This window comes from Asparagus officinalis, chromosome 2 (assembly GCF_001876935.1).
Source record: "Asparagus officinalis chromosome 2, Aspof.V1, whole genome shotgun sequence".
Classification (NCBI taxonomy): Eukaryota; Viridiplantae; Streptophyta; class Magnoliopsida; order Asparagales; family Asparagaceae; genus Asparagus; species Asparagus officinalis.
The window spans coordinates 72,085,067-72,106,467 of NC_033795.1; positions in this window are offsets into that span (position 1 = coordinate 72,085,067).

Below are 21,401 nucleotides of genomic sequence, written 5' to 3' on the forward strand. Positions count from 1 at the left end.
TTGCTCGCATCCTTATTAGGATTCACCTATATGTGTGTAGTTGTGAGGCCGCGACTATGGGATCAGGGCCGCTCCCTAGTAACACACATGAAAGAGACCTGTGCAAGGCCGATAATAGCGCAACCCGTTTAGAATTCTTTAAAACTGTACTATGTGTGCTTTCTGTAGAAATCCGATAAATGGGACTGGTTCAAGGCGAAGTCCACCAAGCTCTCACGGATCTATACAATTGTCACTAAGTGAAGGTTCAAACCGAAAGGTACCTCCACCTATTACATAGTATAAGGGAACCAGCAATCTTATTTATTTTTAAGTTTTTATTTTATTCTTATTTCTGAGCTATTTCAAGTTTTAAGTTATGTGGGGGATTGTTGGAGTTGTAACTTAAAACTTGGGTTTGTAGAGGAAAAGAGGAAAACTTTAGTCCCACATTGGAAAAGAGATGGGAAGATAGACTCTTTATAAGCCTTCCCTTTCTCTCCTATGCCTAGAAGAAAACAAAGGTTATGCTCCACACCACACGAGCGCGCCGGCCGGGCCGGGCTCGGGCTCGGGGTCGGGTCGGGTCGGGTGGCGCGCGCACACGACCTGTGGACACGAATGCCGCTCCGGATTAATGGGCCTTTAATCTGATACATTTTTATTTTTGAATAATTAAAATGTAATATTTATTAATAATTAAAATGTAATATTTATTTTTGAACAATTAACATGTGATAAACGTTTTGTAACGGTTAAGAGAATTAAATTTTGAAACGGTAATATTCATGAGATTTAAATCAGAATCAAAACGGAAAAAGAATTTTTATGAGAATTAAATCGGTAATTAAAATGAAAACGGATTTTTATTAAATCAGTAATTAAAACCGAATCGAGTATTTATGAGAATTAAATCCGCGGGATTTGTAACGGCTGTTTTTTTTTCCCTATAAAAACCAACACCTGCCGAAGGCTAAAGACACAGATTTACAAACGAATTTCTCCTCTCTTCTTCTATTTCAAAATATTTGCTATTATATTCTGTTGGTTCCCTGAAAGTCTAGAAGAGTTCGCAAAGCCTTCTTGAAGCTCGTGCCGACGAGAAGGAGGTCGCCTGACCGAGGGTCGTTGTATCTCCGGGAACTTTTGCCACGTAGCCCTGTACGAGAGGGGGCAATTAGATTCTTGGGACAGTGCTTACACGCCTCGATCATCAGGCCGTATTTCTAACTTTATTTACTTTTCATTTGATATATTTCTTATATCTGTGTTATAATAGTGATTATCTGTTAATTATTAAATTGCTTAAACTGATTTTCGTTATTGTCTAAACAGCTAATATTCCTAACAAGCCTTGGCACTTTTGATTTTAGAGGTAGCGACTTAAGAGAGACACCAGTTGGAATCATCAATCTCCAAAAGCTGTACAATATTCTTGGTGGTTCATCTGGTATCAGCCTTCCTAGAGCAATTGGTCAATTACAAGCCTTATAAAGGATTTGACAGGCTTGCTTTTTGATGAAAACGAGGGGTGGTTTTGAAAGAGCTTGGGCAGCTGACACAACTGAGAAGGTTAGGCGTCACGCACTTTTTGTGGGGGAAGTAAAAATGACTTTTGTGTATTCCTTTCAAAATTGAGCAATTGCCTACGTGCACTGGAGGTATGTTCACGAGAACTTAACATACTAGATTCTTTAACTTCACCTCTTCTACTCCTTGAATGCCTCAAGGTCAAGGTTAATGGTTGTCTCGGTGCACCACCTTGATAGGTTGGCTCACTTACCAATTTGGTCAACTCAAGTTAGATTTGAATCATAGTGAACTAGAGGATGATGCAACAAAAGTTCTCCAAGCTCTACCAAATCTAGTCAAACTTTCACTCCATAATTATTCCATTAAAAAGAATCAATTGTGCTTTGACGGTGAAGGACTCCAAATTCTAGGGGTATCGATATTGTGTTTTAATGACTTGGGTTTGGAGTCCTTGTGGTTTGAAGGAGCAATACACAAAACTTGAATGATTAGCATTAGACTTACACTTTAGGGCGTGTTTGGATTTCAATGGTGTTAAGGGAAGTTAAGAGAAGCTAGGTGAGAGAAGAGAATGGAAGGGAAGAGAGTTTCCTTCCCCTTGGTTACACCCCAATTTGGGGGGTAACAAATTTTATACTATTAAGGGGTGAACTAAGGGGAGCTAGGGTGAATAACTTCATCTCCTAAGTGTTCCCAAACAAGTTGAATGGTTTCCCTAACTTCCATTCTCTCTTATTCCTCTCAATCCAAACAAGTTAGAGAGAAAGAAACTATCTTTGGTATCTAAAACCTTGCAAGCCTTGAGGAGTTATGATAAATCATAAAGATGAGAAGATGATAGAAATCCTAAAGAGAGCTGCAGAAGCTCATCATAACAACTCAAGAACTATACCACTTCTTAGTGTCTGGAAAGAAAAAGGAAAAATAGTATGAGCGATTGCTTGGAGATTAAAATACCTTTGATCATCAAGAAGCAAAAGAGCTGCAACAAATATGAAAGGATGAATAGGGACTTTGCCCATAGGGGATTCTAGGCACACAAACCTATACTTTTTATTTTGTATGTTTGTCATCTCCTCGTGTATCCTCTTTTTTCCTCTTTTTTGATCAATCAAAATCATGTTTTCTTTGTTCATATTTAATGGTTATATTTCACTCCTGTTATATATCTAATGCCGTATCAGTGACTCAAATATCCAAGATCCATGCTCATTTAGAGAATAACTTCTCTTGAACCGGCTCATGTTGCTCCATGAGAAAATGTGTACTTTTGTTTTTCTTTCCAATTTTCTGACTGGACTTTCCGTGTTGCTTATTTTGTTGATGTAGGCCATTCTCATCTAAACCACATTAAACATCTTGTGTAGTGTGTTTTGCTTGTAGTTGGTTTCTGCCTAATTATTTTTTGTTTTTTCAACTCTCTCTTGTTCACTTGAAAACGTCAATTGCTAAAACATTTGACTTTGTAATGTCTACATCAGGGCTTCATTTAAGGAAGATGAAGCATTTCTCTTCTAATATTTGACTGCATGAAACAAAATTACACATTGTGTGAAGCCCACTAAAGTCCCACATTGAAAATTTGATAGGGTTTAATGTTGGATTTGAGATGCAACCACCTTATTGGGAGAGGGGGGTGGGTGAATAGAGTTGCTTGTTGTTTTTTGAGATTACACAAAATATGCAGCGTAAATAAAACAATAATAACAAAATAGTAAACAAGCCAATAATCATAGGAAATAATCAGAATCAATCATAGTCAGAACACAAAGATTTTATAGAGATTCAAATAAACATTACACATCCACTCTTCCTTCTTGCAAAGGGCTTCCTCACTATGTGAAAGTTCTCTGAACAGCACACCCGATTTAATAGGTTTACAAGACCGAAGCTCTTATTTTTCCCAAACTAGTCGTCTAACCTAGACTTTTCACATGTAAGTATCTCTAGCCCTAGCTAGTGACCAATTCCTCAATTCAACCTTGACTTGAATACGCCGTAAACCCTCAATTCACTTAGCTTGAGAACGTTGTAAAAATAAGTTTGATACAAAGAAATAAATAACAATTAAGAGCAACTACAAATATTACAACCATTTGCTTGTGGAAACCATTCTCCTAATAATTGAAGGTGAAGCTCTGAGAAGAACAATGATGATGATAAGGTCCAAGGGCTCGAAGGTGGACGACCAGATGATGAAAAACTACGTCAATGATGCTTTTTGAGAAGCCTGAGTAAGATTAATCACCTATATTGAAACCCAAGCTCTCTCCCCCTTCTTCTATTCCTTTTTTCTCTCTTAATTAGTCAAGTACCTCCCTAAAAATCGTGAGGAAAGAGCCCATATGCCCCCGACAATGAACAACTTAGATTGAGTCTAAAATAAATTAAAAATCACAAATCTTGTGATAAAACCATCGATGGTCAAACTTAACCATTGATGGTTAAATTATCACGATCGATGATCAATATCTCACCATTGATGATCTAAACTTATATGGATATGATCCTAACAATCTCCCCCTTTTGTTCCAAACATTGAAATCACAAGTATGGACACATTCTCAGTTTCATAACATATGAATATGATATGAAAGCTCCCCCTAGATGTGTGCATATATGAAATATGAGACAGGTGTTCCCTACAACTAGGCTTCTCTTTTTTCAAAGCTCCTCCCGTTCTCCCTAGAAACAAATTGTTCAAACATTTTTCAAAATCAATTTGTAATTTTCAGAAAAACTCTCATATTTCAAAATTAAAGTTTCTCAAAATCCAAAATTTCACATTTCTCCCCTTTTTATCATTATAAAAAAATAAACCATTGAATCAAACAATCTCCCATGTGAAATATAAAAAGAAGTAAATCATCAAATAATAGCACATAAATATCAAAAAGAGATATACTTGCAAGTCTATAAAAGTTTATAGGAAAATATGAATGAAAAGTTGATATTAATGCATATGCAGAAATAGCAAACTACTTCATGCAAGTGTAGAGAATTCGTAGCACCAATATGAAGTGTATCAGAAAGAGTGACTCAAATCAACAAACAAGTATGGCATTCATACAAATAAGTATATATAAACAAGCTAATGAAGAAAATATTCTCAACTTTCATAGAAATACCATAATATCAAGCTATCACATATGCCTTGTAGGACTCACAAAGAAGATTAACAGAGTTTGGTGGGCAATGTACACAAATCTCTAAACATGTTTCATTAAACTCAAATGCACATTGGCAATTTTTTTTTAATTTTAAAGTTAGTGCAAAAGAAATCATAGCTTGCTTCAAACAACTAGTTGCATGCATATGCAAACAATATGATTTAAAGTCAACATCTACTAACAACACACCACAATGGATAATATGAATCTCATGACATGTGAATACGAAGAAAGATGAAGTAAAACCACAATTTGCATGTCAATCAACAAGTCATCTTCGAATATAGAATATATGGATGAGAAAAATATGGACTTACTAAGAAAATACAATCTCATGTGTCATTTAGCAATATTATACAAAGATTCATCTCAAAAATATGTAGACACATAAAAAACCAAAGTTTTTATTTACTTTTCAATTTTTTTAATTTTCTAATTTCTTAAGAAACCAAAAAAATAAAAAAAGAATTTTATTGTATTTTCACATAAAAAAAAGAAAAAAAATATTTTTTATTTAATAAAAAACAAACAACCAAAAAATAAGAAAGGGAAAATACAACAAGTGGGACTATAGAATATACCTTTACCTATCCCGTAGAGAAAAAATTCTGAAAAATAATCGTTTATGCAAGTATTATGTACCTTCACAATGAATCTTTGCTTGCATAATGAGACTTATTTTGCAACATATCAGCAACTGCTCATCCGGCATCCAAATATTTTACACTTTTGGAATGAATATAAAGAAAATACGAAGTGTAAATATTTACATGTCTACTAACATTCAAATCAATCGAATCTATTTGAAATAATCAAAGTTGCATGTGTAGATTTAGAAAATAAATAGGCATACCTTGGTCCAATACTCTTCTAATTGATATGAGATTATCACTAAGCTCTCAACAAAAAAATAACAAGGAGTTCAAAAAATTTCTCTATCTCACTAACCTCAATAATTTTACATCGTTTTTTATTGTCAAAACGTCACATGCCCGTTCTTCTTTTTGGTCAGGCTTGGAAACAAATTCTTATCTTCTGAATAACCTAATCAGATGTTACCTTGTTATTTAGCCTTCTCGTGCACCAACATTAAAGAAGATATGTGTGACCTAGGTATCCACATAGGTCCACTCAGGTCAGGTTGGGTACCCAAATCTATTTTATAAATTTATATTGATAATGTAGGCGACAAGACATTGAGAGATGCCCCATTCTACTCCATAAAATTGTAATTAGTAGATGATGCATTAAATATAGGAGCATAGAAAGATAAGTTTCTCCCTTTCACAAAAGAGGGTTTGAGACACTAAATACGCTTTAGCAAAATGTTGACTAGAAAGAACCATATTTAAGCCTTTAGAGCACATAGAGAAGTTTTTCATAACCTTTTCTAAATCAAAACTTTTAGATTTGAGCAATTCTTTTTCTAAAACAGTAGTGGTGCAACGAGTTTCAAACTCTTTTGCTCATTGGACAATTCACATGAAAGATTGTTTAACCGAGCATGTAAATTATTATTTTCACATTTTAATATATTTACCTTCTTAGTTAAATCACGATTCATACATATGTATGTATGTATGTATGTATATACATACATACATACATACATATACTTTAGGGTAAATTTTTTTTGCTATCTTTTTTTGAGAACCACCTCAGGTTCCGTCTAAAAAATGAAATGATTTTTCATTATATCAACTAAAGTAATGAGCCTCCCATGTCAAGAGGCTTGTTACTTCAACTAGTCTAGCCCCCGTGTTCTTCGAATGGATCTCTTAGTTGTTGAGAGGGTTGCCCAAAAGCGGTATATAAGACGTACCGCGTAAAGCTTACAAGTAAACCAGATATGAATATGGCGACTAGGGTTGCTGTTTCCATTTTTAGATAATTTCAAGATCACAATATATCTACGATAAGATAGTTTATTTACAACTACAACGGAATGGTATACAAAGTCAACAGATCTCAACCAATGATTAAATAGGATTTATGGCTACACAAACCGTTGAGGGTAGTTCTAGATCTAGGCCAAGACAAACTAGCGTAGGGAGTTTATTGAAACCATTGAATTCGGAATATGGTAAAGTAGCTCCGGGCTGGGGAACTACACCACTTATGGGAGTCGCAATGGCTCTATTTGCGATATTTCTATCTATTATTTTGGAAATTTATAATTCTTCCGTTTTACTGGATGGAATTTCAATGAGTTAGGTTCATAAGAACTATGAAGCTCTAGTTTTTTAATAAAAAAAAATTACTTAATACTCGGATTTATAGATCATTCTGGTAGTTCGACTGTGAAATTTCTTTGTTTCGGTATTTCCGGAATATGAGTGTGTGACTTGTTATAATTGATCCTATTGAGAATACAGAGAATGGTCCTGTCATCTCTATCAAGATGATTCTACCCCGTCGGATATTTATTCTAATATCTGAAGCACGGAATATATCGAATAGATCAAGAAAGGAAATATTTGAACTATGATTCATACCTACTATTCAGACCTCGCAACCGGACTCAAAAAAAAACAATTTCAGATAGGCATTTCCTATCCTAAATCAAACGATTTTTCTTTATATAGATTTTGTTGAGTCATTACATCCACTCATTGAATAAGTGATGATCAAACGGTTTTTACTCAGAGAACCTTTGAATTTAGCTTGGGGCTAAATCATCGTGGTTCTAGTATGAATCTGAGGTTTTAATTGATTCATAGGGTCTCAACAAGAGAATTCCTATCAATAGTAAAACAAGAGTCGATCTACATTACTCACAAAAAAACAACAAATTAAATAACAAACAAAAATAGGAAAGAGAAAATTCAACTAAAATAGTAGCATCAATTTTTTTGCTTTAGTCCTACTTGTTTCTATCTTCTCAAAACAAATAATAGTCATGCAACAAACAATAGAGATACTATAAATATCTCTCTTTATCATTGGATATTTTGAGCTTTAATGGTTCTAAATTTTTTCGAGCGGTAAGCTACTTATGCCTATTATGAGCGTGAGATTTTCTGATTACATGTCTATGAAATTCATCGAATCAAAGTAAATTGTAAGATGCTAAAAAACTACGAAGATAGTATAGAGCAAGAATTTTTGAGAAAGCAAAGAAGCAAAGATTCATACTCTTAAGATAACACTTCTATCATTGATAAAATCAATTGCAGATGAAACCAAAGGAGAAAAACCATGATACTATAACTAAAAAGAATTTTAGATTTGTTTTTACAGATATGGATCAACTTTAATTGACATTTCTCGTGTAGAGTTCACTCTCAAAGTGGGCTCCAATAAGTTTCTTATTAGAATGAAATTTAGATGTCGCATAGATCCACTGAACCTGACTTATCATAGGTAAAAAACAATGACATATTGAACTATCGACTCACCAAAGCTTCTTTTGAATCATTTGCTACCCATGTTTTTTTAGTAAGCTGCCTGCATTTACGACTTGTCCCGATGCATGGCGACGACAAGGGTATGCTAAACAACCACTTGTTCTCCCTTCTTTACCACCTAAATTAAAGTTTTCAAGTATGAAGTTTAGTAATTGCTAGTCTGGGAAAGGTATTTTTGGCAGTAGTTAAAAAATAAAGATATTATAAACACATTTTATCTATATTAGATCTATGAAAAATGACCATGTTAATGAAACACAATAACTGAGTGGCATAGAAGCACTTGGTCTGAAAATAGATAAAACATGTACTGGAGCAAGCATGAAAAAGGAAATTTTTTTAATAAAAAAAGTGAAACGGGATGTATTCTACGACATAATTAGATGTAACAAACTTAACAGAAGACTCCCAAATAAACAGTTAGCAAAATCAACTACCAGATTGTCTTTTGACATTACCAAGAGCTGGTGCCTACACAGGGCTCGGTCCTGCTCCATAACCCTATATAGAAGATAAAAAATGAGCAAGGTGTTGTTATGATAGAGAAAAAGAAATCAAAACAAGTAAAAACCTATCTACAAGAAATTAAGCCTATATATGCAAGACTTACAAGAGGTCGTGGAGGAGTGCTAGCAATTTGTGATTGATGATACTTCAATATCATTCAACATCTTGCTTGAGAATTACAGATATCTAAACCTGCCATCAGCACAAAATTCCTTGTCAACAGGAACAATATGAGTTACCAAAATACCTTATCCTTGCGAATGAAAAGGTCACAAAATATTCTTTTAAGTTATGAAAAATTAGGTTTGTCGTCAAAACGTAGTGGACGGTAGTAGTGGTAGTTGGATGCAAATTATGTAGGATATCCATGACATAATGCCTGAAGATAATATATCAATGTTGTCAAGAGTATATATATATATATATATATATATATATATATATATATATAGTCATTATTAAGAAAAGTAAGAAAAGATGTCGTCAAGGCTCCCAACTTCATTATGTGAATTAGATCTTACCTCAATAGAGGTGGTAACTTTTCTTTTACTAATTTTTTCATATTTCTGCTTCTTTGTTCTTCTAGCAACCAAATGTAGTAAACACAAGCCACCTGAAAATCACTTGATGTTATTAATAAAAGAACTTCTCTACTATTTTCTCCCCATCCAACTTACAGTATCAACCCAGTTTCTAGGAGCATGCTTCTCTTAGACAAATTTCCTAATAACCCTCCACAATTGGGAAGTGAAATCACAAACAAAACATAGATGATATTTATTTCCAGGATGCAAATTGCAGAAAGGAGACAAATTGCAAAATTATTATCTAAAATGCCAAATTGTATTAGTTTTTCTCATGTAGGCTGTAGGTAACTTATTCAAGCAACAACAAGTTAACTATTACATCATGATGATACTAAAAACTTACCTTCACACTTTTAGTCTACTATGAACAAAAAGTTGAAAGGAATTTGAAATGGCAACAAAAAAGGAGGGGGGGGGGCTATGTGCAGTGAAATAATTGATTGCTAGCTATTAAGAACAGTCAACCTTCTATTTTAACATTAATCTCTAATTATAATTACAACCAGGCAATTTAATAGGAAAACATGGTATATTAGTATATGTATAAGAGAAGATAAAACGTCACATTTAATCCACCCTATAACCAACAACTCAACTATGTACAATTAAATAATTAAATACATATTTCTTCATGAATCATTCTTCTTAATAAAATAAATATTGCAAATTATCAAACTTGGGATGGGAAATATTAAATACATATTTCTTCATGAATCATTCTTGTTAATAAAATAAATATTGCAAATTATCAAACATGGGATGGAAAATATGAATACTTAGAAGCGTAATAAAGGAAGTTAAAAGTTTTGACAGTCATAACCTCTTTTATAAGTAGTATAGATATAGATATAAATGATGATTAGTGAGGTTGCCTCTCTTAGGAATTGTCGGTCCATTTCTGTGACGCCCCTGGGTTCACACAAGGCTGCAGTCCAAGGTGAAACCAAGAATGTCAAACCTGCCATGCACCATATCGTGCAATAACATGTTTCACCATCACAATTCTATCACTCTAGTAGAGTCAATAATAGGTGTAGGTACAAAAGCAAGTAAAAGATACTACAAGAGAACAGTTTACAGTGGAGCCTCCAAAATAAAACATAGCTAAAATAGACAGCTGAACACTAAAGTGTGTCGCCATCAACCTGCGACTCTCCGGGCTCCTGGCTCGTTACCTGAAAGGGGGAGGGACAACGAGCGTCAAAGCGCTAGCGAGTAACATCACAACCAACCCCAAGGGAACAGGGCTCGTTGTATAAGAAAATACAGATAATATATATAATAGATCTAAAATAATTGATCCTACTAAAGAGGGTTTTAGTATTTAGAAATTTACAACACGAGCATAGGTACGTCGAGCGAAATAATCCAAACAAGGAAACCCTCATGTATATACCTTTTATCTCAAATTGTAAATCCCTAATTACCAAACCCGAAGTCTACTACATGAATAATAAACTAAAAGAAACAGCCCATCTTAATACTTAATCAAAAGTCACGCCGAAACCATATAAGTGTCAAAGGTCAATATCACATAAGTGTCGTATCCTGTCTAGGTAGCTATCATGTCCAAATCTCATGAAATCATGTTATGTCCTGATTTAGATAAGCGTCATACTTATAGCTTAACAAATGTCCAGCGCGTGGTCTAATATGCAAGTGAACGTCCAACTCGTGGACTGAATATAACCGTTGTCCAACGCATGGACCGGATGTGACCGTTGTCCAACGCATGGACCGGATGGTAATGCATATCCAGCACGAGGATAAAAAAGTAATACATGTCCAACACGAGGACTGAAGAAAAATACGTGTCCAGCACATTGACTGAAATGATAAGTATCCAACACATGGATCAAAAGTAATGTATGCCCAACACATGGACTATAAGTAAAGAGGTGCATTTGTCAAAGGTATATGTGGAAAGATGTACATATCCTAAACTCGCACGTGTCTCGATGTGCGGGTCTAAACTTGTGTCAAAAGTGTCAACTCACATGTATAGACAAGTCACTGTCATTACAATATAGTGTTAGATAATCGAGGCGACCCCTCGGACGTATAAAATACACAACCAAAATAAATACCTGCACAAACAGTGCGGCGGTCGACCGCAGAAACCACTCCGGTCGACCGCGCATAGGGCAGAGACGTTCTGCTCGACAGAACGCCCAGCGGTCGACCGCCGCGTCACACGTGGTTGACCGCGAAATGAACAGAAGTTTTTCCAGATTTCTGTTCTGCTTTGAAATCGATCCAAACAATACACCCATGCTTCCAAACAATATATTACACATTCTAATACATATGAATCATCGTATAATAACATCTAGCATGAAAACAAAAATCATCACTAGGATTTGTGAACTTCTATACACATGATTTAAAAGTTATAAAACAGTAAACTTGCATCAAAACTCAGAGTTCAAAAACAATTTTTCAGATCCGGATCTATTACAGAAAAGCTCAGCAACAGATCGAGCTATACCAAGCCCGTATTTCCAAAGCCTACAACAAAAAGGTTAAGGAACAGATTTTCAAGAAAGGCGATCTAGTTTTGGCCAATAGACGACCCATGGTAATGACCCATAAAACCAAGGGGAAGTTCAATCACAAGTGGGAGGGGCCCTTCGTAATAGAATCAGTCTATTCGAATGGAGCTTATCGTCTCATCAACCAAAAAGGAGACAGGCTCATGATGCCAATTAATGGGAAGTTTCTTAAGAGATACTTCCCGTAAATCATGTAGCCCCCTAAACCCCAGCTAAATCAGGCTGGGGGTTGCCAATTTATAATGTAACCCTGTCTTGTATTTCGTCATGTTAACATTACACCTCTGACGATTGAAATTTGCTAGAATCAGTATAATAAAGAAAATTTCAATTTCATGCCAGGTTAACACTATACTTATGGCATTTGCTAAACAAAACCCGTCCGAAACAGAACTGGCAGAACCAGGTTCGCTGCGCGGTCGACCGCAGCGACCACGGCGGTCGACTGCGCAGGTTCCTGGGTCATTCTCAGACTGGGGTTCGGTGAAAAGGATATAACATTCTCATCTGATCTCGGAATGAGGTGATCTAAGATTCGTTGGAAAGCTCTTGAAGAGACCTACAACTTTGATCTTATACACTTTTCCAGATTCTAAATAAATCACTGTGCAAAACATAAAAACTCTTAACTAGTCAAAATTCTCAGATTCTCACTATTTGCCTTTGTGCATGTTTTGTGTATTTACACTCGTATATTCACAATTATGCATTGAATTGATCTCAAATCAATTCCTATCATACTCAAACATAAAAATACATTATTTTCATCATATAACATATTTATAATTATTTATCATACTATATTCAAATTTTCGGGGTTTTACAATTTCAGGTTTAACTCCTACACACATTGCAGTATTTGAGAGCATGGGTTCTCGAGCTAGTGATGTACCAAGAGCATAAATAATACATCAGTGGCGAGAAAAGAAAGGTAGTATATATCAAATAATCGTGGCTTAAAAATATATTAAAGGATATAGAGAGATAAAGCACCCTAGAGTGGAATATCACATGGACTCGAAAGGAGTAGAAATACAAAAATGAAATATCGTCTTAAATAAATTCAATATAGATTCACTTTTGCTTATCATCAGAGAACAAAGGTTATGAAAATGCTCAATTATTACCTTTTTCACTAAAATAGTACCCAATAACAAAAAGGTCAACTGATTTAATAACAGAAGTTTATGTAGCAATCAATATTCAATCATAAGCATAAAACTCTGTTTCATCCAAAAATTCGGCTCAACATTGTTGCTAAATGAACTCCAGCTTTAGCTAAGCTCAAGCTCACCACAGACATTCTACTTTCAAAATACTCATCTTGCTAAATGAACTCCAGCTTTAGCTAAGCTCAAGCTCACCACAGACATTCTACTTTCAAAATACTCATCTGTAATAAAAATTTGATTTAATCACCACAGACATTCTACTTTCAAAATACTCATCTGTAATAAAAATTTGATTTAATTTACATATAGAAATGGAGAATTATATTATTAGTTAAGATTATTGTTCTGGGTTTTTATGCCTCATGTTTATGTTATGTAACATTTTTTTGGTGTTTTTACTCCTGCCACTTATTATATGGTTTCCATATAAAAAATGAAAGATGGTTTTCATTGATTTGACCTATTTTAAAAGTGGTTTTTATGGGAAAAACCTTAATACTAAGTCCATATTTTACCACAAAGTGTTTTCCCTTTAAAAGGAAAGTGTCTACAAAGAGCACATCCTTAATAAGTATATACTACCTAAAATACATTTGTACAGTTCTATTTCAATATCATAGAAAACATCTACATGAGAAGAAAGCATTATTAGCACATAAATTTTTTTGAGACTATAAGATTAATGGTAATTGGAAAACACTCAAAGCAATAATTTAGTATATGTTGGAATTATAATTCTCTACTAATTACTAAAGAGATGAAAACATGTCTTTATTCAAAATATAATCAGAGTCATTAAGCAAAAATTGGATTACACAGCCATTACCTATCCAATGAATAAAGAAATAATAAATAATCATGTAGGAATTCAAGCTAACTTTTTGCATTAATCAAGTTGATTTATCCAGATTTTTAAGTGGAGTAGCAAGAGCTCTTTGGTTAATTGGATGACCCCTCATATACACCATAAGGGGTCTTAGAAGTGTTCTTTGCCTACCTTCACATACTGAAAGTAGAAAAATCCATATTATACTTTTGAAATAAAAAACTAACAACAAATATGAATGCGAAAGAGTGAAATGTGTGTTGTTAATAGTAAAAGTTGAGAAAAAAAGGATCAGGAATATTAAGCAAAAATAGTTTAAAAACAAACCATAAATAGCCAATATATATATAACTCATTTTCTTTATGTGGATATAATTTCACAACATTCTTCTTTGTCCGGTGGTGGTAGCGTACAACACCTAAGACATAATGAAAATGTATATCATCATAGGTTATTTGTTGAAAATACAAATTATTTGTACAGTCTAGACATCAACAATTTTATAGATTAAGCTTGCTAATGTTTCAATTGATTTAATTGCAGTTAGATCCCTTGTACTATTGCCTAATCGCAAATAAATCTCCTATAGTAAATTTTTGACTCTTTTACCATCTAAATATCTATTTGTCCAAAGAAAAATAAAAAATAAAAAATGCTTGTTTTTGAAGGTAAAAGAGTCAAAAATAGTTTTAGTTAGGAGGTCTACCTGTAGAAAGAAAAAGTCTAAGGACATTCGCCTTTATGGATTGTCTTCGGACACTCACCCTAAAAGTAAAAGGGTGGGGGTGGGGTTTAGTTTTCTAATAGGCTTAAATTAGGGTTAGGTTGGGTTTTACCACACGTGGCGACCTAATGATGCAAGTGATAGCAAAACTCACATTGCGCGAGTATCGTTAGAATTCCTACTACAACAATAGTCTACAAGGGGTCCATCCAAAATTTACTGATAATATATGGTGTATATCTGCAAGTAACCCTATCAAATTTGGAAAGAGATCATTGATCTTAGGAAATTAAATGGATGAAGTGCACACTTTATTGTGTTGTAAATAGGGGGCATATTCGAGAGAGAGAGAGAGAGAGAGAGAGAGAGGAGGTAATGAGAGAAATTAGAGGAAATCAAAGGGAGACTCACTTGCTATTCTTTTTTCTATATCTCTCGTTACCTAATGAGTGCCCGTAGGCATTCATTAAAAAAATTGATCCTGCTTTGATGAAAGCAAATAAACCAAGAACATTCTTAAACTTTTGAACTAAAATGCTAAATTGCATAAGTCATACTTTTAGTTAACATTAATTCAACTATTAGCATGTGACCATGTAAGATGAATACATACCAAATCAATGTAGAACCCCGTAATTTTTATATGAATATATGTGAATTATTAGTAAATAATTATTTCTTTCATGATAAATAGCTTGAGGTCATTGATGTATATGATAACAAGTTATTTGAGATAATATGAGAATATGGGTGTAGAGTTTTATGCGTTGGTTTTGCAAATAAGCGAAACATGCATAAAAACTAAAATTTTCTAGATCGGTCGACACATTAGTCGACTGACTGTATCAGTCGACACATCAGTCGACTGATACGCTGATTTCCAGTTTTTACAGGTTTCGGGTCTGTTTTGATTTGGTTCGGGTTTGGGTCGGGTTTAGCTGTTCATATATATTATCTTTCACCCGAAATCATCCCCTCTCATCTCCAGATCGAAGAAAACCCTAGACCCTCTCCCATATCTAAAACCCTAGTTTTGCTCTTGGTGATTTGGGGAAGAACTTGGAGGATTTTCGTCGAAATCTTCTCGTTGCAGCGAAGGGGAACCTCTCTCTCTCAGATCCAGGAGTTTCTCATCACCCCAGAGGCGAGTAACATCTTGCCCAACTTTGTCCTATTTTCCTAAATGTTTTCAAAGGGTTTTTATGAGTTTTGATGAGCCAAAAATGTAATTTTTGTACAAAGAATTGATTTTTATAGCATATAGTAGGAAGATATGTGATTTTAGAATATTAAAAACCCACCAACGTTTTGTGAATCGAAGATCTAGATCTGAAATGTTTTTATAAGAGATTTAACATGAGTTTTGTTTTAAAAATGTTTTAAAACATAAATACACATGTTTAGGGTTTTGTTTATGTATTCACACATGGGATTTTTGTTTCAGTTTAGTTCGTACATGTTAATATCAGTATTTTCATGCTTGGGATTGATAGGGATGAGTTTAGATCGAATTTTATGTAAATAACAACCTGTGCAGAGTTTCTGCAGTCTATCGGTCGACTGATCAGTCGACCGACGGGCAAATTTTCAGTCATCAGTCGACTGATCAGTCGACTGACGAGCTGGTTGTGTTTTCTCAGCTTCTCGGTCGACTGGTCAGTCGACTGGTGAGCTGAGGCTGTGCTGCCTAAGCCTTATCGGTCGACATATGAGTCGACTGACGTCATCAGTCGACACATCAGTCGACTGATGAGGTGTTTTACAGATTTTTGATCTGTTTGAGTTGCTTTTCGGGGTCGCCTCGATGACCTGACCCTAGTTCACCATGTTAATGATTTATCTGTACATGTGGGTTGACTTTTGACACAAGTCTAGATATGTACACCGAGACGCGTGTGAGTATAGAATATGTATATCAGTCCGCATATACTTTTCACAGTTACACAGTCCTCGTGTTGGACTATAATCCATAGAAGTCCTCGTGTTGGACTATAATCCATTTTTGTCCTCGTGTTGGACACTTGCCACTTATTGCCACTTATTCCATGTGTTTGGAAAACCACAATATCTAGTTCCTATATCGGACATATTTCTTAACCCTGTATATGACTTTCTCACAAGAGTTTTATAACATGACACTTATGTAGATTATGACATGATAACATGATACTCATGTAGGCTATGACATGGCACTGTATTTATACTCTGGGGTTTGTTGTATTTCTTTTATTATTGTTCCTGTACTAGAACTTCGAGTTTGGTGTTTAGGAATTTACAATTTGAGATACAAGGTATATACATGAGGGTTTCTTTGTTTGGATTATTTCGCTCGACGTACCTATGCTCGTGTTGTAAATTCCTAAATACTAAAATCCTCTTTAGTAAGATCAATGATTTTAGATCTATTATGTATTATCTATATTTTCTTATACAACGAGCCCTGTTCCCTTAGGGTTGGTTGTAATGTTGCTCGCTAGCGCTTTGACGCTCGTTATCCCTTCCCCTTTTAGGTAACGAGCCAGGAGCCTGGAGAGTCGCAGGTTGATGGCGACACACTTTAGTGTTCAGCTGTCTATTTTAGCTATGTTTTATTTTGGAGCTCCACTGTAGATTTGTTTGACATTTGAGGACTATTCTTTAGATGTTGTAAAGGCTGTATGCCTTATTTCCTTTACTCAGATATTTTTACTTGAGACTTGTTGAGTATTCCAGTTATCCATTCAGACATTGGCTATGTATTTCTGTATGTTGGATGATGAGATATTTATGTGATCACTATCACTTCATCAGTTATTTCTTGCACTATCTTTTACTTGCTTTTGTACCTACACCTATTGTTGACTCTGCTAGATAGATGTTAATTGTGATGGTGAAACATGTTATTGCACGGTGAGGTGCAATGCAGGTTTGACATTCTTGGTTTTACCTTGGACTGCAGCATTGTGTGAACCCAGGGGCGTTACAGTTGGTATCAGAGCTCTAGTTCTAGTATCCTTAGGATCATCCTGTGTCGAGTCGTGGAGCTAGGATAGAGTTTCTTAGGATTCATGTATAGAGTCCGTAAGAATTTCCTAGTATGAGTGAGGACGATATATGCGTATATCTCAAAATTTGAGAATTCTTTTTTATAACGACTATTTTTGTATAAGTTTAAAGTATTTGTGCAAATACTATATGTTGTGAAAATTATATTATGATACGCTATTTATAGAGGTCTATTTTAACTCATAAACTCTTATTTTCTTATGATCAGAGAGAGATGGCAGGACGTGGTAGACCTCGTACTCGGAGAGCTGGGCAGGCAGAGTCACAGCAGACTCCCTCTGAGCAGCAGCCAGCTCAATCCGAGCCTCAGCAGGTACCACCCGAGCCGCAGCACGCTCCTCAGTATTTGGTGGATATCATGGCTCCTCTTATTGTCCGGATGACAGCCATTGAGGAGTTGGTGACAACTCATATAGCACCACAGACACCATCACCACCGGTAGCTCAGCAGCAGGGGATACCCGCCATTCCTGTTAGAGAGAGATCCCCAGAGATCACGCCTACAGCTGTTCCTCTAGCAGTCCCAGATAGAGCCACAGAGTAGGAGGCTTGGCTCCGTATGGTAGAGAGATACCAGAAGATGAGGGCACCAGAGTTTTAGGGATCACCAGACCCTCTTGTAGCCCATAAGTGGAAGGAGGATGTGGGCAATATTCTTGACATACTCAGTGTAGATTCAGTCCATAAGCAGAGGTTGGCATCCTATAGTCTGAAGGGAGATGCCGCGAGATGGTACCGACTGCAGTTTACTCCAGAGCAGAGGATGACCCTCACATGGGAGAACTTCATATACTTCTTTGATGGGCAGTACATTTCTTCTGTAGTACGGACTGGGAAGGAGCTTGAGTTGTCCCGATTGACTCAGGGGGACAAGACAGTGACAGATTTTGAGAGCAGGTTTATGGAGTTGCTACATTTCACGGGTATGTGGCAGACATAAGAGCGTCAGGCTCAGATGTTCTTAGCAGGGTTTCGCCCTAATCTCCGCCGATACCTAGTTTCGAGGAGGTTCTATTCAGTTAGGGAGGTAGCTGAGGCCGCCACTTCTCAGGAGATTAAGACTAGCATGTTCCAGAAGGATAAGGAAGGGAAGGCCAAGGCAGTGCAGAGCGGTGACAAAGGCAAGAACAATAGATCTTTTTCTGGACATCAGCAATAGCATCAGGGCTCTTATAAGAAGGGACCCCAGCAGGATCAGAGGGCGCATCAGCAGTGCAAGTTCCAGGGATCTAGTTTTAACTGTCACAAGGTCGGGCATAAGGCATCGGAGTGTCGTAGCGCATCAGTAGGAGCCCAGCAGGGCAAAGGTCCGAACCAGTAGTAGCGCCAGCAGGGCAGAGGTCAGGGCCAGCAGAACAGACTCGAGGCACCACCAGCAGCTCAGAGGACCGAGGGGCAGATTCGAGCAGTTTAGGAGGTTCCTCAGGGACAGATTGTCCCATATTCTCCATCTCTAGTAGCAGAGCAGTCTTCAGTCACAGGCAGGTTTTATGCAGTAGTTCCCCGTGATCATGGAGCTAGCGGAGCCATAGTGGAGGGTACGTTCTTTGTGAATTCCTTTTCAGCTCGTATTCTTTTCGATTAGGGAGCTTCGCATTCCTTCATATCACATGCATTTATGGATAGACTCCAGCTCGTAGCTCAGCCTCTAGACACCCCTTTATCTGTTCCACCCCTTTAGGTGAGGTATCGCTTCTGGAGAGCGTTTGTAGGAGGTGTACCGTCAGTTTAGACGAGTCGGAGTTCATAGTTGATTTGATAGTGTTGCATATGTCTGAGTTCGATGTCATATTTGGTATGGATTGGTTGTCTTCCTATCATATTAGTATTGACTACTTTGTGAATACAGTCAAGCTGCGAGCGTCCGATGGGTCCGAGATGATTGTAGCCACCTCTCAGGGAAACCGATTTGCGGAGTCATTTCTAGCGTACATCGAGGAGGTGATGCGACAGGATCAGGATGCTGAGTTATTGGAGACTAGAGTTTTCTCAGAGTATCAGGATGTCTTTCAGGACATACCTGAATTATCTCCGGTGAGAGAGGTAGAGTTCTATATTGAGTTGCAGCCAGGCACAGCCCCGATATCCCACGCACCCTATCGCATGGCACCAGCTTAGATGAGGGAGCTTCAGACCCAGTTGGATGAGTTGTTAGCTCAGGGTTTTATTCGCCAGAGTCATTCTCCGTGGGGCGCGCCGGTCCTCTTCGTAAAGAAGAAGGACGGTAGTATGAGATTATGCATAGATTATAGAGAGTTGAACAAGGTCACTATCCAGAATAGGTACCCACTACCTAGATTGATGACTTGTTTGACCAGTTGTAGGGAGCGTAGTATTTCTCGAAGATTGATCTTCGTTCTGGCTATCATCAGTTGCGGGTTCGGGAGATGGATATTCCCAAGACCGCCTTTCTTACTAGATATGGATCTTTTGAGTTCTTGGTCATGCCATTTGGGTTGACCAATGCACCCGTGGTATTCATGGACTTGATGAACCGGGTTTTTCATCCCTTCTTAGATCAGTTTGTGATCGTTTTTATTGATGATATTCTCATTTATTCGAGATCGGAGGCAGATCACAAGGAGCATCTATGGATAGCGTTGTGGACTCTGCAGGAGCATCAGTTGTATGCCAAGTTCAGCAAGTGTGAATTTTGTCTTTCAGAAGTCAGATTTCTTGGCCACATCATCAGTAGAGAGGGCATAGTAGTGGACCCGGCAAAGGTCACGACAGTTCTTGATTGGGAGCCACCGAAGACGGTGACAGAGATTCGCAGCTTTTTGGGTTTAGCTGGATATTACAGGAAGTTCATTCAGAACTTCTCGAATATTTCGGCACCGATTACACACCTTACGAAGAAGGGTGTACAGTTTATATGGAGCATGGAGTGCCAGAAGGCCTTTGACATATTGAAGGCTAAGTTGCTTACAACGCCGGTTTTGACTATTCCGAGCAGCGACAGGACATTCGTCGTATATACAGATGCATCGTTGGCAGGCTTAGGAGGCGTATTGATGCAGACTCAGAGGGTAGTAGCTTATATCTCAAGGCAGTTGAGGGTGCATGAGCAGAACTATCCCACTCATGACTTGGAGTTAGCAGCAGTAGTATTTGCACTGAAGTCATGGAGGCACTACTTATATGGAGTGCAGTTTGAGTTATTCACAGACCATCAGAGTCTGAAGTACCTCTTTTCTCAGAAGGAACTCAATCAGAGACAGAGGAGGTAGGTTGAGTTTATCAAGGACTACGAGTTCACGATTCAGTACATCCGGGGAAGGCGAACGTCGTAGCAGATGCCTTAAGCAGGAAGCGTCAACATCGGATTTTAGTTTTGAGGTGTTCATTGCATCGGGATCTTATCACGCTTAGCCAGTTTGATTTTAGACCCGAGATTGGAGGAATCAGTGCATTTTTGGGAGCTGTGTCAGTACAGCCATCTTGGAGTGACAGAGTTGTCAGAGCTTAGTTGGGAGACTCTTGGATTCAAATCCGAAAGGAGGAGATTTCCAAAGAGCCAAAGACTGATTGGACCATTGGAGCAGATGGAGGTCTACGGATGAAGGGTAGATTGGTTATGCCAGACAGTGCAGAGCTGAAGAGAGAGTTATTTGATGAGGCACACCGCACTCGGTACACGGTGCATCCAGGAACCAGTGGTATGCGAAGGGAGATTTCGGAGTATGTGGCTAAGTGTTTTACCTGTCAGCAGGTGAAGGCAGAGAAATATGGGTATGCTTGGTACCAAGCACAAAAAGTTGTGCTTCGTAGTGAGGTGTCAAATCCCCCTCCACTCATTCAAATGTGGGAACAAATTCACATGGGTAGTGAGTGGATGGGGATGTGACACATCACTACCAAGCATACTCATATTTCTCTCTCTCTCTCCCTCTGTATA